The 14,988-nt window shown below is 46.9% G+C and overlaps 1 protein-coding gene across 9 annotated transcripts in view; it reads right to left on the reverse strand.

Annotated features, from left to right (window-relative positions):
* Window positions 1–14,988, reverse strand: part of LOC119964669 (mesoderm induction early response protein 1-like) — a 79,420-nt gene that overhangs the window by 47,451 nt on the left and 16,981 nt on the right. The window lies entirely within an intron of this gene.

A 14,988-nucleotide genomic window follows, 5' to 3' on the forward strand; every position in this document is an offset into this window, starting at 1 on the left:
CCGCCTTCAGCCACCTCAAATGCGCAAACACGCGAGCCCTCTTGACCGGCCCCGTCAACCCTCTAACGTTCCATATAATTAGCCTTGTCGGGCTTCCTGCCCCCCCCACCCCTGCCGACTACCCATCACCCATTTTAGGCCAGCCTCCAGCTCGCGTCCTCAGCCTCCTCAAGCCCCCCCCCCCCAACTTCAGGCATTCGCCGTCCCCGACCTCCCATTTGTCCCCTAGTAAAAGTACCCCCCACCCCCCCCCGGGTCACAGCACCAGAAACCCAACCCCCCATAGCTCAACACCCGCTCACCCCCCACTGCGCTTCTGTGAGTCAGCTGACCTAGCTGACCTGATAGCTCCCACCCATGGCACCAAACATTGTCTCCCCATTGTTCTCTACCCTCACTTGGACAAACATATTCAAAGCATCACATTCCCCAATAAACAAACATCAGAAAAACAGTGGAAAACAACCACAGAAAAACACAGAACCCCCCCCCCCCACCCCAAGTAAGACAAAGTTAACATTAGCCATCTAAACAGCCCTTTATTGCCCATAACACTACTGATTCAAACCAGCACAAAAGTGTTTGTCAACAAATCGCCACTGCCGTACTCTCCCCAAGGATCCAGTGTCTTTATTTCACATCCAGTCTTTTTTTCTTGATGGAAGTCACTACATCATCAGGTGTTTCGAAGTAAAAATCCCGTTCCTCACATGTGACACACAGACGGGCTGTGAACAACATCCCGAACTCCACCCCCTTCTTAAGGAGGGCCGCTTTTGCCCGATTTAACCCAGCTCACCTCTTGTGCCAAATCCGCGCCCAGATCTTGATAAATGCGCAGCTCACAATTCTCCCACTTCCAGGGGCCGAGGGAACGTCTCCAGCACGTTCGTCACATAGGCCCTCGCATCAGACCCGTCACTGCCTTCATGGAGGCCAACAATTCTCAGATTCTGCCTCCTGAATCTGTTCTCTAGCTTCTCCTGCATTCTTTTCTGGCAGTCATTCATCATATCCGCCTTGGTCTCCAGCACGGTTAGGTATTCCTCATGTTCGGACACCTTTTTCTCCACCTCCTGGATCGCACGTCTGTGGGTTTCTTGATTCTGCACCTCCTGAGCAATCGAAACCTCGATCGGGTCCAGTGTGTCATTCTTAAGCTTGGCGAAGCAATCCAAAAAAAATTTCACCAGCTGCCGTCGACCACTGTGCCGTCTCCCTGCAGCCCTGCTTCTCCGCCATGCTTTCCCGCCTTGCCAGCTCTGCTTGCGTCTTCCTTGTAGAACTTGGTCTTCTCACACGGCCACTTCTGGTCCAATTCTCCATACACTGGAGGGGGATTTCTCCTCACCGTCTCACTCTCCACCGATTTATCCAATAAAATCCGGGGGAAAAAACGGGAGAGAAAAGGACCAAAAGTCCGTCACAGGCGGGAACTATCAAATATGCGACCTACTCCTCCATGGCCGCCACCGGAAGTCCTAAAATACTAGTCTTAGACTCACTCGTCTCCCTTTCAAATAGGACATAAAATTCAACCATTTTATTGTTTGCTGCTATTAAGGGTGCCTTCACTCAGGTCATTTGAGGTCTTGTGAGATTGACAAGTAGGGATAGCACACTTGCAGCACAGATCATAGTTAGCGATTGACCAAGGACAATAAATTCAAGGTTTGAAAAAGGAGGCAGGCTATACAATAGATTTAAGGATCTAAGAGATGTAAGACTGAGCATACATAAGAAAGGACAAAATGAAAGGTTGGCTTTCTGAGGAGTGGTGGCGGTGGGACAAATAGTTGAAAATTTAATCCCTGGACAATGCCCAACCATTGTTCAACATAATTTCCCCCCGATGCTCCTCACTATCAGGGGCAGGGATCATATGAGCAGAAAGTTCACCTTAAATGTATGAGAATAGGGTGGAGGTGTGGGCTTAATTAGGGTGTTCATGCCAAGGGCCGATGCAGACCAGAAGGGCTGAATGGCCTCCTTCTGCACTGTAAATTCTATGATTCCATGATTTTAAAAGCTGTCAAATTTATTGTTTTCAGCATCTGATGCAGAGTTCATCAAATTAATTGATTCACTTTGGCTAAAGAATCATAAGGATCCCAACACTGGGTCAGATTCGGCACTAATTTTCAGGACATTCTTCCACAACAAATCATCTTACACTCCAGTCACGGAATTAGATATTCTATATTTTTTGAATGATGTATTCATGCATTACCAAATGTGATGTGTAGAAATTGTTTTGTGTTATATTTCATATTTGTGGCAGCAATGTTATTAAAAACTCTGGCTTAAAATACAGAGGCAGTGCGCAAGTGAGGTAATCATTCATTCCAACCACTTAGTTGGCAGATAAAGGGCTAATGGAACAAAAGGGGCAATCAAATGGCCATGTTGCGCCTAGCTCGGATCCGTGCGAGCCGGTTAGATAGCAGCAGAGTCATTGGGATCGGTGGCTGGCGCCGATCGATTTCTGATATAACCAGTCTACTCACGTGGGCTGGTTCCAGATACCACCTAGATGTGGCGAGAAACCAATTGACCCCCTACCCAATGGGCGGTCACGTGGGCTCCCTTTAGCACACCTATTTTAAAACCAGGAAACTGGTGAAATGGCAGAGGGGATCAGAGGCGAGCAGCCATCTTTGAAAATCGGGCATGCAGCCTGTGGGCTCTGGAGCTGCTGCCTCGGGAGCGGCGGCAGCCCTGGTCGGGAGGGTGTGTGCACGTGTGAGCTGGGCACCATCATGCAGGGTTCCCCCACAGGTCCCACAGGCCATCTCCCAGATTGTGCATATCCATAATAGGGACAACTTCAGCCGCTGCCTGTCCATCCTGCTGAACATCTCCAGGGCACAGCCCTGTCCGTGGTGATATGGCAAAGGGCACCAACTCCCCCCGACCAAGAGCAGCCGCTGGCTGCATACCTGAAGGCTGTTTGCTAATAGGAAATTGGCATTGTTAGTTATGAGCATTCACAGTTCTCAAGTGGAATCCCATGGGTACACGTACCATGTACCGCGTACACGTACCGCGGACTTCTGGGAAGGTTTACCCCTCCCTAGTCAATAAATTCGGGTGGAGAGGAAACCCGAGACACTACACGTGTAGTGTCTCCCACCCGCCCTCCTCCTCTAACCTAATAATAAGACCCATTGGGGTGAGCAGGTGAGTGCCTTATTACATTATTATTTTTCTTTTTCTTATTTGTTAACCAGAACTAGGTTGGAAAAGACTATAGCAGAGGTATCCAAGTTTTTTTTAAAAACTGAAATTTATACAAAGTAATAAAGTAATTAACTAATCAGAGATGGCTGGGCAGGTGATGTGCTGTAGCTGTATGATGTGGGAGCTGGCTGTTCCCCTTGTGAATGGCAATGACCACATCTGCAGCAAGTGTTGGTTGCTGGAAGAACTCCGGCTCAGAGTTGATGATTTGGAATCTGAGCTTCAAACACTGCGGCACATCCGGGAGGGGGAGTGTTACCTGGACACTTTGTTTCAGGAGGCAGTCACACCTGGGAGATTAAGTAATTCACATTCAGTAAGTGATCAGGGACTTCAGAGTGTGACTGTTAGTGAGGCAGGCAGGGGGAACCCGAGTTCAGGAGTGCAGGAGCCTCAACCTTGTCCAACAGGTATGAGACTCTTGCTCCCTGTATGGATGAGGAAGAGGGCTCTGGACAGGATGAGCCAGCTGACCACGGTACCATGGTGCAGAAGGCCATTCAAGAGGGGGGAGTAAAAAGACAAGTAGCTGTTATAGGGGATTCTATAATTAGGGAGACAGATAGTATCCTATGCAAGCCGGATCGGGAGTCTCGCATGGTGTGTTGCCTGCCCGGTGCCAGGGTGCGGGACATCTCTGACCGGCTTGAAAGGATATTGGAGCGGGAGGGGGAGGATCCAGTTGTTGTGGTCCACGTTGGGACTAACAACATAGGTAAAGCTAGTCGGGGACTATCAAGCACTAGGAAGAAATTTGAAATAAAGGTCCTCAAGGGTCATAATCTCCGGATTACTGCCCGAGCCACGTGCCAATTGGCATAGGGACAAGAAAATTAGGGAAGTAAACACGTGGCTAAGGGATTGGTGTGGGAAAGAGGGATTCCACTTCATGGGACATTGGCATCAGTTTTGGAACCGGGGGGATCTGTACCGTTGGGACGGTCTCCACCTGAACCGATCTGGAACCAGTGTTCTAGCGAAGAGGATAAATAGGGTGGTCAGTAGGACTTTAAACTTCTGAGTTGGGGGGAAGGGAAAGTGAAAGCGACAGGGAGCATGGAGTTAAATGGCAAGATACGCAGGAGGATAACATGTAGGCTGGTGGATTTAAGCTTGAGGCAGACTAGGAAGTCAACAAAAAGGAAGGATAACTTTGGACATCTTAGGACTTCCAATATCTGTAATGATAAGAAAGTTAGCATTAAGGCACTTTACCTGAATGCTCGTAGCATTTGTAACAAAGTAGTCGAACTAATGGCACAGATCATCGTGAATGATTATGATGTGGTAGGTATCACAGAGACATGGCTGCAGGGGGTTCAGGACTGGCAGTTAAACATCCAAGGATATACAACCTATCGAAAAGACAGGGAGGTGGGCCGAGGGGGTGGGGTTGCCTTGTTAGTGAAGAACAAAATTAAATCTATGGCACTAAACGACATAGGGTCGGATGATGTGGAGTCTGTGTGGGTAGAATGGAGGAACCACAAAGGCAAAAAAACCATAATGGGAGTTATGTACAGACCTCCTAACAGTGGTCAGGACCAGGGGCGCAACATGTACCGAAATAGAAAAGGCATGTCAGAAAGGCAAGGTCACGGTGATCATGGGGGACTTCAATATGCAGGTGGATTGGGTAAATAACGTAGCCAGTGGATCCAAAGAAAAGGAATTCATGGAATGCTTACAAGATGGCTTTTTGGAACAGCTTGTCATGGAGCCCACAAGGGAGCAGGCTATTCTGGACCTAGTGCTATGTAATGAACCAGACTTTATAAAAGATCTTAAAGTAAGGGAACACTTAGGAAGCAGCGATCATAATATGGTTGAGTTCAGTCTGCAGTTTGAAAGAGAGAAGGCAAAATCAGATGTAATGGTGTTACAGTTAAATAAAGGTAATTACGAGGGCTTGAGAGAGGTAATTACGAGGGCATGAGAGAGGAACTGGCGAAAATCGACTGGAAGCAGACCCTAGTGGGGAAGACAGCAGAGCAAAAATGGCAGGAGTTTGTATGCATAATTGAGGACACTGTACAGAGGTTCATCCCCAAGAAAAGAAAGATTATCCGGGGAGGGATTAGACACCCATGGCTGACAAAGGAGGTCAGGAAATGTATCAAAGAAAAAGAGAGATCCTATAAAGTGGCCAAAAGCCCTGGGAAATCAGAAGATTGGGAAGGCTACAAAAACAAACAGAGGTTAACAAAGAGACAAATAAGGAAGGAGAGGATCAAATATGAAGGCAGGCTAGCCAGTAATATAAGAAATGATAGTAAGTTTCTTTCAATACATAAGAAACAAACGACAGGCCAAAGTAGACATTGGGCCAATTCAAACTGATTCTGGAAGGCTAGTGATGGGAGACGAGGAAATGGCTGGGGAACTTAATAAGTACTTTGCGTCTGTCTTCACAGTGGAAGACATGAGTAATATCCCAAAAATTATAAAGGGTCAGGGGGCTGAGTTGAGTATGGTTGCCATTACAAAAGAGATGGTGCTAAAAAAGCTAAAAGGTCTTAAAATTGACAAATCTCCTGGCCCCGATGGGCTACATCCTAGAGTTCTGAGGGAGGTGGCTGAAGAAATAGCGGAAGCATTGGTTGAGATCTTTCAAAAATCACTGGAGTCAGGGAAAGTCCCGGACGATTGGAAGATCGCTGTTGTAACCCCCTTGTTTAAGAAGGGATCAAGACAAAAGATGGAAAATTATAGGCCAATTAGCCTAACCTCGGTTGTTGGTAAAATTCTAGAATCGATCGTTAAGGATGAGATTTCTAAATTCTTGGAAGAGCAGGGTCGGATTAGAACAAGTCAACATGGATTTAGTATGGGGAGGTCGTGCCTGACGAACCGGTTAGAATTCTTTGAGGAGGTGACAAGTAGGTTAGACCAGGGAAACCCAGTGGATGTGGTCTATCTGGATTTCCAAAAGGCCTTTGATAAGGTGCCACACAGGAGGCTGCTGAGTAAGGTGAGGGCCCATGGTGTTCGAGGTGAGCTACTGGCATGGGTTGAGGATTGGCTGTCTGACAGAAGGCAGAGAGTTGGGATAAAAGGTTCTTTTTCGGAATGGCAGCCGGTGACCAGCTGTGTCCCACAGGGTTCAGTGTTGGGGCCGCAGCTGTTCACCATATATATTAATGATCTGGATGAAGGGACTGGGGGAATTCTAGCGAAGTTTGCCGATGATACGAAGTTAGGTGGTCAGGCAGGTAGTGCTGAGGAAATGGGGAGGCTGCAGAAGGATCTAGACAGTTTGGGAGAGTGGTGCAGGAAATGGCTGATGCAATTCAACGTGAGAAAACGTGAGGGACCCAGAGAGGGAGGCAAGCGACAGCCCAAGGTGTACTGGTATTGTTGGTCGTTTGAGGAGATGTCAGACAGCATTGTGTCGCAGGAGGCACCGCCTGAACAAGGGGATGGTCCTCGCAACCTGAATGTCTATGCTTCGGGTTAATTCCAAAGGGAACTAGTGCGGCATTTCCCAATCTACAGCTCACAAGTGCATCCATGAAGTCACGGATACCCTGTATGCCTGAGCATCGGACTATATACGTTTTGAGTTGGACCAAGCCCAGGCCGGGATCCCCAGGTCCAGAGTGTAATTCATTGCACGCATGTCGCCTTGTGCACACTGGGCAACAGGGAGTGCCCTTCATTAACAGGAAGGGGTTCCACTCAAAATGTTAAATTTGTTTTTCGACCGCCACCTTCAGATCGTGCAAGTGTGTACAGAATACCTACACCACAGCAGTGTCTTCGAGGACCACCTCAGAATGACCGGTTTACTTTTTTTTGGGGGGGGGGGGGGGGGGGGGGGGTGGGAGATAAGGTATACCCGCTGAGCTCCTGGCTGATGGCGCTAGTCCAGAAGCCGGAGACAGATGTGGAGACCCGGTATAAAGAGGCCCACCTAGGGACGGCACAGTGGTTAGCACTGTTGCTTCACAGCACCAGTGTCCCAGGTTCGATTACCAGCTTGGGTCACTGTCTGTGCGGAGTCAGCACGTTCTCCCCCTCTACGTGGGTTTCCTCTAGGCGCTCCGGTTTCCTCCCACAAGTCCCCAAAGACGTGCTGTTAGGTAATTTGGACATTCTGAATTCTCCGTGTACCCGAACAGGCGCCGGATTGTGGTGACTAGTGGCTTTACACAGTAACTTAATTGCGATGTTAATGTAAGACTACTTGTGACAATAAAGGTTCTGATTATTATGTTGCCACTCATGCGATCATTGAGTGGTGCATCGGACTGCTCAAAATGCGGTTTCGATGTTGTGACCGCTCTGGTGATGGACTGCAGTTCCCGCCAGAGCATTTCCTGCTTTGTGGCGGCCTGCTGTGCACGCCATAATCAGGCACAGCAGCAGGGTAACATGTTCATCCTCACCCACTTCTTATAAGACTCTCACCTCACCCTCTTTTCCCACCCACCCCTCCCCCCACACTGTTCCGCCCATGTATTTCCCCCACCCCCTCCCAGACTACCCTGTTCCACCCTCTCAGGGTCTGTGTAACATCACTCCAGGGTGATGGGCCTGTGTCAGCACTGTCAGCGGGTCATTATACAAGGCAGGAGGGTGATGAAAACCCGCTTTGAGGCAAGCTCTGTGCTCCTCAATTTAAGCACTGTCTGACTTCTGTCTTTCTGTTAACGGCACACTCACACCCATCAGCTGCACATGATGTGCCTTGGAGGCCCCAGATCTAGGACCACTGTGCCCAGGTGGCAGGCCAGCCCGCAATGCAGAATCATGTGAGAAAGGCTTCAAAGATCTCAAGTGTAACATGTTTTAATGGTGAACAATTGAAACTGCCCCTGGCTACCAATGGTGTCCCCCTTCATCTCGCCCAGTGCCCAATCAGTGATCCTCAATCTTCTTAGCCCTCCATGCTCTGCTGTTACATCTAGATGTGGCCTTGGATGCCCCTGGTGCGTGTCTCTATTTGTTTAGAGTCACCACTCTTGGGATGAAGTATCCTTTCCTCAGTTTTACAAATTTAAAAAGGCTGCTTGGGGTTCTCATCCGGCATCTCAGCAAAAATTGGGGTCTTGTCTGGTAAAGTTTGATGACAAAACCACACAAAACATCAAGCAGGGCCACACACACTTCCATTCCTTCAGAATGTATTTTCTCCATTAACCATCCACCTATTTCATTTGGTATGAACGTGATACTTGAACGGGTTGTTGAAGCACACGTGAAGGGATAACTTGGGTGTTTTCCCTTCACAGATATCACTTGATCGCATCCGCTATATGGGATCTGAACATATCCCACAACAATAATGTGTTCCTTTATGTAGCCCACGGAGACAGAAATTCCATACTACTGATCCACAACTTCACTCCACACTCCTTCACCCATGGATATGCATAAAAGCTCCTGCAGCAGACTTATTTTTGGCATGGTTTTATGTTCGGAATTACCATGGGATTTAATTTTGTTCTGTTGGCCACGCAGGCTAAAATTACTGTGAATCTTGACTTCTCAGGTCTTCATTAGAAATGTTCTCAAATCTTGGGGGGGGCATATGAAATGAAATGAAAATCGCTTATTGTCACGAGTAGGCTTCAATGAAGTTACTGTGAAAAGCCCCTAGTCGCCACATTCCAGCGCCTGTCCAGGGAGGCTGGTATGGGAATCGAACCGTGCTGCTGGCCTGCTTTAAAAGCCAGCAATTTAGCCAAGTGAGCTAAACCAGCCCCTAAAGTGAGCTAAACCAGTATCAGAACTCATAGCATTTCATCCATGCCGCTGATGTGAGATAACAGCTACTCGTTTTGTCATTGTCTGAAGAATCGCTGGAAGCTGGTAATTTTGAATAGGTCTTTTGGTAGTCTCTGGGTAATCTTGGTCTACTGCTGCAACACTAGATATTTTCGTCCCATTTAGTAGATACACTGTTGTTCAGAGGGCTTTGCTGGACTCAGGATTTAATTTGGCCTGCTTAGACATTGCATTTCTGGTGAAGATGAAACTTCTGAGGATTTGAGGATCCATTCCGATACATGCTTCCCAAGAGGTCAGTGGCTGATCCCATGGCACATTTGGTTTTGGGCATCTTCTTCCAGGTGCACAACAGTGAATTCCTTGCTGCAGCAGTTACTTGGCATGTTAGCAAATGTTACAGGTTTTAGACTGAAACCAGTTTCATACTTAAACATTTAAATAATTTCATATTAAACAAAAATCACTTGAAACAATCAAACATGTCACAAAATAGCAGAGACAAAAATGAAACTAGGTCCAACAGCTGATGGTGACGTAGGTAGAATCTCTCCACCAACCCTCTAAAGGTGCACTTCTCAAAATACAGTCAAGACATGAGGTCACCCAACCAAGCCAAGGCACAAGGCAGAGTAGAGGAGACCTCCACCCAAGCTAAATTCATCGCTGGGCCATCAATGAGGCAAAGGCCTTCATCCCCAACAGAAGCACCAGCGAGTCCGACATATAAAATATGGCCACCAGCGGACATTGATCCAAATCTACAGAGTATCTCTGACATGGTGTTGAAGTAAGAGGCCCAAAAGCTTATCAACTTGGGGACAAATCCAGAACCTGTGTGGTTAGCCGGCCCCTGAGAGCAGCGCTTGCACTTATCCTCCAGCTCAGAGAAGAATCTACTCATCCTCACTTTAGTCAGATGCATCCTGTGCAACACCTTGAATTGAATCGAACTTAGCCGAATAAAGACGTGGAGTTGACCCTACAAAGGGCCTCATTCTACACCTCACCATCCAGTATAGGACCCAATTCACCCTCACCTCACTCAATAGAGTAGACTCCGTTGAAAGGATATGGCCATATGTGCCTGAAATAGTCCTCCAGTCTGACCCAGCCAAAGACAAAATCTTCTTCCACAGGGAAGAGGGTGACGCCAAGGGAAAAGCCTTGCGAAAAATCGCAAATTTGAAAACAGCTGAAAAAACCGCAACCAGGCAGTTGGAATTTCTCTGCCAACCCCTTAAAATTAGCAAATCTCCCCTCCACAAACTAGTCTCCAAATCTCCCCAGACCCTCCCCCTTCCAAGACTAAAATGGAGAATCCAAACCTGCTGGCATAAAAAGGTGGCTGTTGCAGATGGGGGCTCGTGAAGACAGGGAACAGAACTTGAATCACTGCCTGAACTGCTTCCAAATTCTCAGGGTGGAGAGACTACAACTGGATTAAAGGAAAATCTCACTGGAGAGAAAGGCAACAGTGCAAGAAACTATTGCATGAAGGCTAGAGGCAGTGCATTTGTCCCCATATGGAACTAGATCGCTAAACCATAACAATATCTTCTAAATACTGGCTGCCCAATAGTAGAACAATAAATTGGATAAAGCCAGGCCCCTTGATTGTCTGTCTCTTTGGAGCAAAGCCCCATAGAGGTTTATCCGCCCAAATAAAGGAGGACATTCATTGCTGACTTTAACAAAAAAGGACTTGGGGAGGGGAGATTGAAAGAGAAATAACAATCACAGGAGCACTTCATTTTAATAGTCTGGATCCTACCCACCCAAGGAAAGGGAGAGGTTATCCACTTCTGTTTTGATACTGTCAACCAGATTAATGTAATTTAATTTATGAAGCAAGGCTCAGGTGTGGGCCACCCCCGACCCCTAAATAGTGAAAGTGAGTCTTGGCACGGCAAAAAGGTAGCGTCCCCAGCTGGGTTCTCCTCCTCCGGGGAGGGGGATGACTGAGAAACATTCACCCATGTCCAAGTTGAACCCGTAACCAGAGAAAAGCCAAAAATACTAAGTAGCTCCATTATCACTCCATGGAGAGTACTGGGTGCGTAATATCGAGAAGTAGGTCATTGGATTGGATTTGTTTATTGTCACGTGTACCAAGGTACAGTGAAAAGTATTTTTCTGTGAGCAGCTCAACAGATCATTAAGTACATGGGAAGAAAAGAAAATACATAATAGGGCAACACAGCCATCGGTGTAAAGGGACACCAGATACTCAACCTCGCCTAGATTTATCTCACTCAACTTAATAGAGGACCTCAGCGCTATAATGTGCGGTTCTATTGCCAAAGCAAACAAAGCGGAGACAATGGACACCCCTCTAGCTTGCCCCTATTCAATGGAAAATAACCAGAGTTCAGGACATTTGTACAAACACTAGCACTTATACAGTAGCCAAATCCACGAAATGAATTTGTGGCTAAAGCCGAACCTCCCAAGAATCTCAAACAGATGCTCCCACTCCACTCTCTCAAATATATTTTTGGCATCTTGGAAAACAGTTACGTCTGGATCGAGCAGAGATTGGCCGACAGTTGTTGACCCTTGAAGCTGGTCTGATCCTCAGAGATTAGCTCTGGGAGGCAGGTCTCCAGCCGCAGTGCCAACGCCTTGGCAAGTAATTTGACATCCGTGTGCAAGAGTAAGATAAGTCAGTATGACCCACAATTCATTGGATCTTTATCCTTGATTCTCAATGATAGAGACCTGTGTGAGGGCAGAGGCCAATGAACCCAGAATATGGAGTCATTAAATATGTCCAGAGTTAAAAGGTACCAGCTGCTCAGAAGATTCCTTAAAAAATTAAGTCGGAAAGCCATCTGGACCAGGGGCTTTACCAGTCTGCATCAAACCAATGCATTTTATAATTTCACCTGGATTCCAACTCATCGCTCCTACCCACCTTCAGAGCTGGGATTAAGTAGACCAAAGAGCCAGTCATGATTGATCTCTCCTCGGGAGGTTCCAATCTACAAAGATCACGATAGAACAATTCAAGAGCTGCATTGACCCGAGATGGGGCGGAAACCACGCTACTGCTTGAATTACGTATTTGTATAATTTACGGGAGGCCGCCTGCCGCTTAAGCTGGTGCGCTAAAAGACGACTGGCATGCTCCCCATATTCTAAAACTTGCCCCTCGAGTATCGCAGCTGGCCTACTACTCTGCCTGTTAATAACAGCTCAAATTGTTTGCAGCATTTTCCTACTCATCAACAACTCTGGGGTAGGGTCCAGTGAGTACTGGTGGTTCACCTCAAGAATGCAGTCCACCTGTTTCTGCAGCTCCACCCTTGGTGTCTCGGAGAGAATTTCCCCCGAGGACCAGGCTCTATTTTACTAAATTTTATACAGTCCTCAATGGCAGTGGACATGCGTTCACAAATTTCTTACTGCTAGTATTGCGTCTAACCTCCATGACGGACGTTGGGAAGGATCTGATTCTAGTGTCAAATCAACAAGGTCTGGGGCATGATCCAAAATCAGAATCGCTGAGTGCTCACCCACTCCACCAAAGGGAAGAGAGTCCTATCTACCACGGGGAAAAAATAAAATAAAAAAATCAATTGGCAAACATAAAAGAAAAATGAAAATCTCTCACACCCCCCCATTAAAGACAACAAAGCTCTGGCCTGTAGGAGCAGAGATTTGGGCTTGGAATTATCAAATTCAAGTCAAAATTGGGGACAGAGGCCAGCAGATTATTAATAAAATTTGTAACATCCCAGGTTGGGGTGTAGATATTAACCATAAATACCAGGGTGCCCACCATGAGACCACCGACAAAAACATGTCTGCCGTTGGGGTTGGCTAAAATAGAGGCAGGAACCCTTTAATTAATTTTGCTGCATGCCGGGCCCTATCATCGAAACCAGAGTGAAAGATCTGTGCTACCCACCGCTTCCGCAGCCTTGTCTGATCCCTGACCCACAAATGGGTCTCTTGCAAAACACCAAACTGGAACTTAAACTCTGAGTAAATACTCTCAAACTTTTCACTGAGCCATTCAACCCGCTAAAGTTCCAGGTGACCAAGTGAACTGGGGGTGTCCCACCCCTCTTAATCCAGAATCAACTATTTCCACAAAGAGAGATTATCCAAAAGATACTTAAAAAGGCACAGCAACAGGCCCACCCAGATCAAATTAAAAGACTAACAAAGGATAATCTGCAGACACCATCAGCAAACTACCTCCCGTCCCCCCGCCATTGCCTTGAACCACATTGAAATACCCAACAAATAAAGGCAAGGCAAACACCAACTAAAATCAACTTCTAACAAATCTAAACAAAACAAGAGCTCTAAACTTACCTTAAAAAAAGCTATAATGAGCTGCAACCAATCACTCCAGTTAGCTAACTCTTAGGTTAGTAGGGAGGCTCCTGACTAGAGTTAAGAAAAATGATTACAAACAATACCTCACTAAAACCCCATAAACCTCTCCCTCCGAAAGAACCCCACATAGAACATCCCAAATCTATGCAAGAACTATAAAAATTCAACCCGAACAAGAAAATACAACAAACATGAAACCTCAACAATGCAACAATTCATCATGCCCTTCCCCCAAACATTACTCAGAGCCCAACTTCTGTTTTAAAATGAAGGACTCCACCTCTCCTGGTGTGTCAAATAGTCCTTCCCATCAAAAGTTACTAAGTCGAGTCGGGTAGACCATGCTAAACCTTCTTTATACAGGGCGGCTTTGGCTCAATTAAACGCAGCTCTCCTCTTCGCCAGCTCTGCTCCCATGCCTTGGTAGAACCAGACGCCGTGGCCTTCCCATTTAAAGTCCTGATGCTCCTTTGTCCATCTCACCACCCGCTTTCTCCTTAAAGCTATGGAACGTCATTATTATCGCACGAGGTAGATCTTCAGGACGCGGCCTCGGTCCAACTCAAGAGGAGATGCAAATTCACCATCTTTCCAAATATATCTGCAAAGTACTCAGTGGGCATTAGGCCTTCCATTGTATCCTCAGCCTCACAATTCAAATGTTTGACCTCCTGGACTGATTCTCTAGATCATTCACCTTGCCCGTCAACAATTTGTTCGCTTCAGCCACCAAAGAGAGCTCCGATTCCAGTGAGGAAATCGGATCATTGTGGCTCGAAAGGAAAATTCCATATCTTATCGTTGCTCCATTGGCTTCCATGAGCCGTTCGGATGGGGGCCAAGACCCCTTCCATTAATTTCTCAAGGTCTCCGACACAATCCACCACCATAAGAACACAAGAACTAGGAGCAGGATAAGGCCATCTGGCCCTTTGGGCCTGCTCCGCCATTCAATGAGATCATGGCTGATCATTTGTGGACTCAGCTCCACTTTCCCGCTCGAACACCATAACTCTTCATTCCTTTATTCTTCAAAAAAAAAAAACTACCTTTACCTTGAAAACATTTAATGAAGGAGCCTCAGTTTATCAAATTCCTTTGCCAAGGTACTAGAAAGCATCTAGGCAGTTAGTGGAGTGGCTGAGACCCCAGAAACCGATTCTGCCATTTTACCTGCCGACTAACTCAGAGAGGCTTCCGACCCCGTTGACGAATTTCTGCTGTCCAACTTCTTTCCCCTAACCTTTCTGGGCACTTCAGTCATACAGGATCCTTATTCCAATAAATGTGGGTTTTCAAAAGAAAACACCCCCGATACCAAGAGAAATGGGCAAAAAGTACAGTACTCTAGCGGAGCCATCTCCTGCGTTTCCCCCCGTCACATTACACCACTGGAAGTCCTCCAGTTTCATTCTCCCCCCCCCCCCCCCCCCCCACAAGGGCTCATTTTTGTTTGTCATTCGTCACGTATGTTCATCTGTGTGCGTGTGTCTTAACCTCCTGGGTATCTTCTTGGCAACACGGCCCATATTGCATGCTGGATCCCATGCACCAAATTATAAGATGAGTAAAACATGCATTTCTGTGATAAAAAAAATCGAGGTTGACGCCCAACGTGAATATACAATTTTTTAGCAGAAAACAGGACAGGCAGTACGGTGGCGCAGT

The sequence above is a fragment of the Scyliorhinus canicula genome, chromosome 4 (assembly GCF_902713615.1).
Source record: "Scyliorhinus canicula chromosome 4, sScyCan1.1, whole genome shotgun sequence".
Lineage (NCBI taxonomy): Eukaryota > Metazoa > Chordata > Chondrichthyes > Carcharhiniformes > Scyliorhinidae > Scyliorhinus > Scyliorhinus canicula.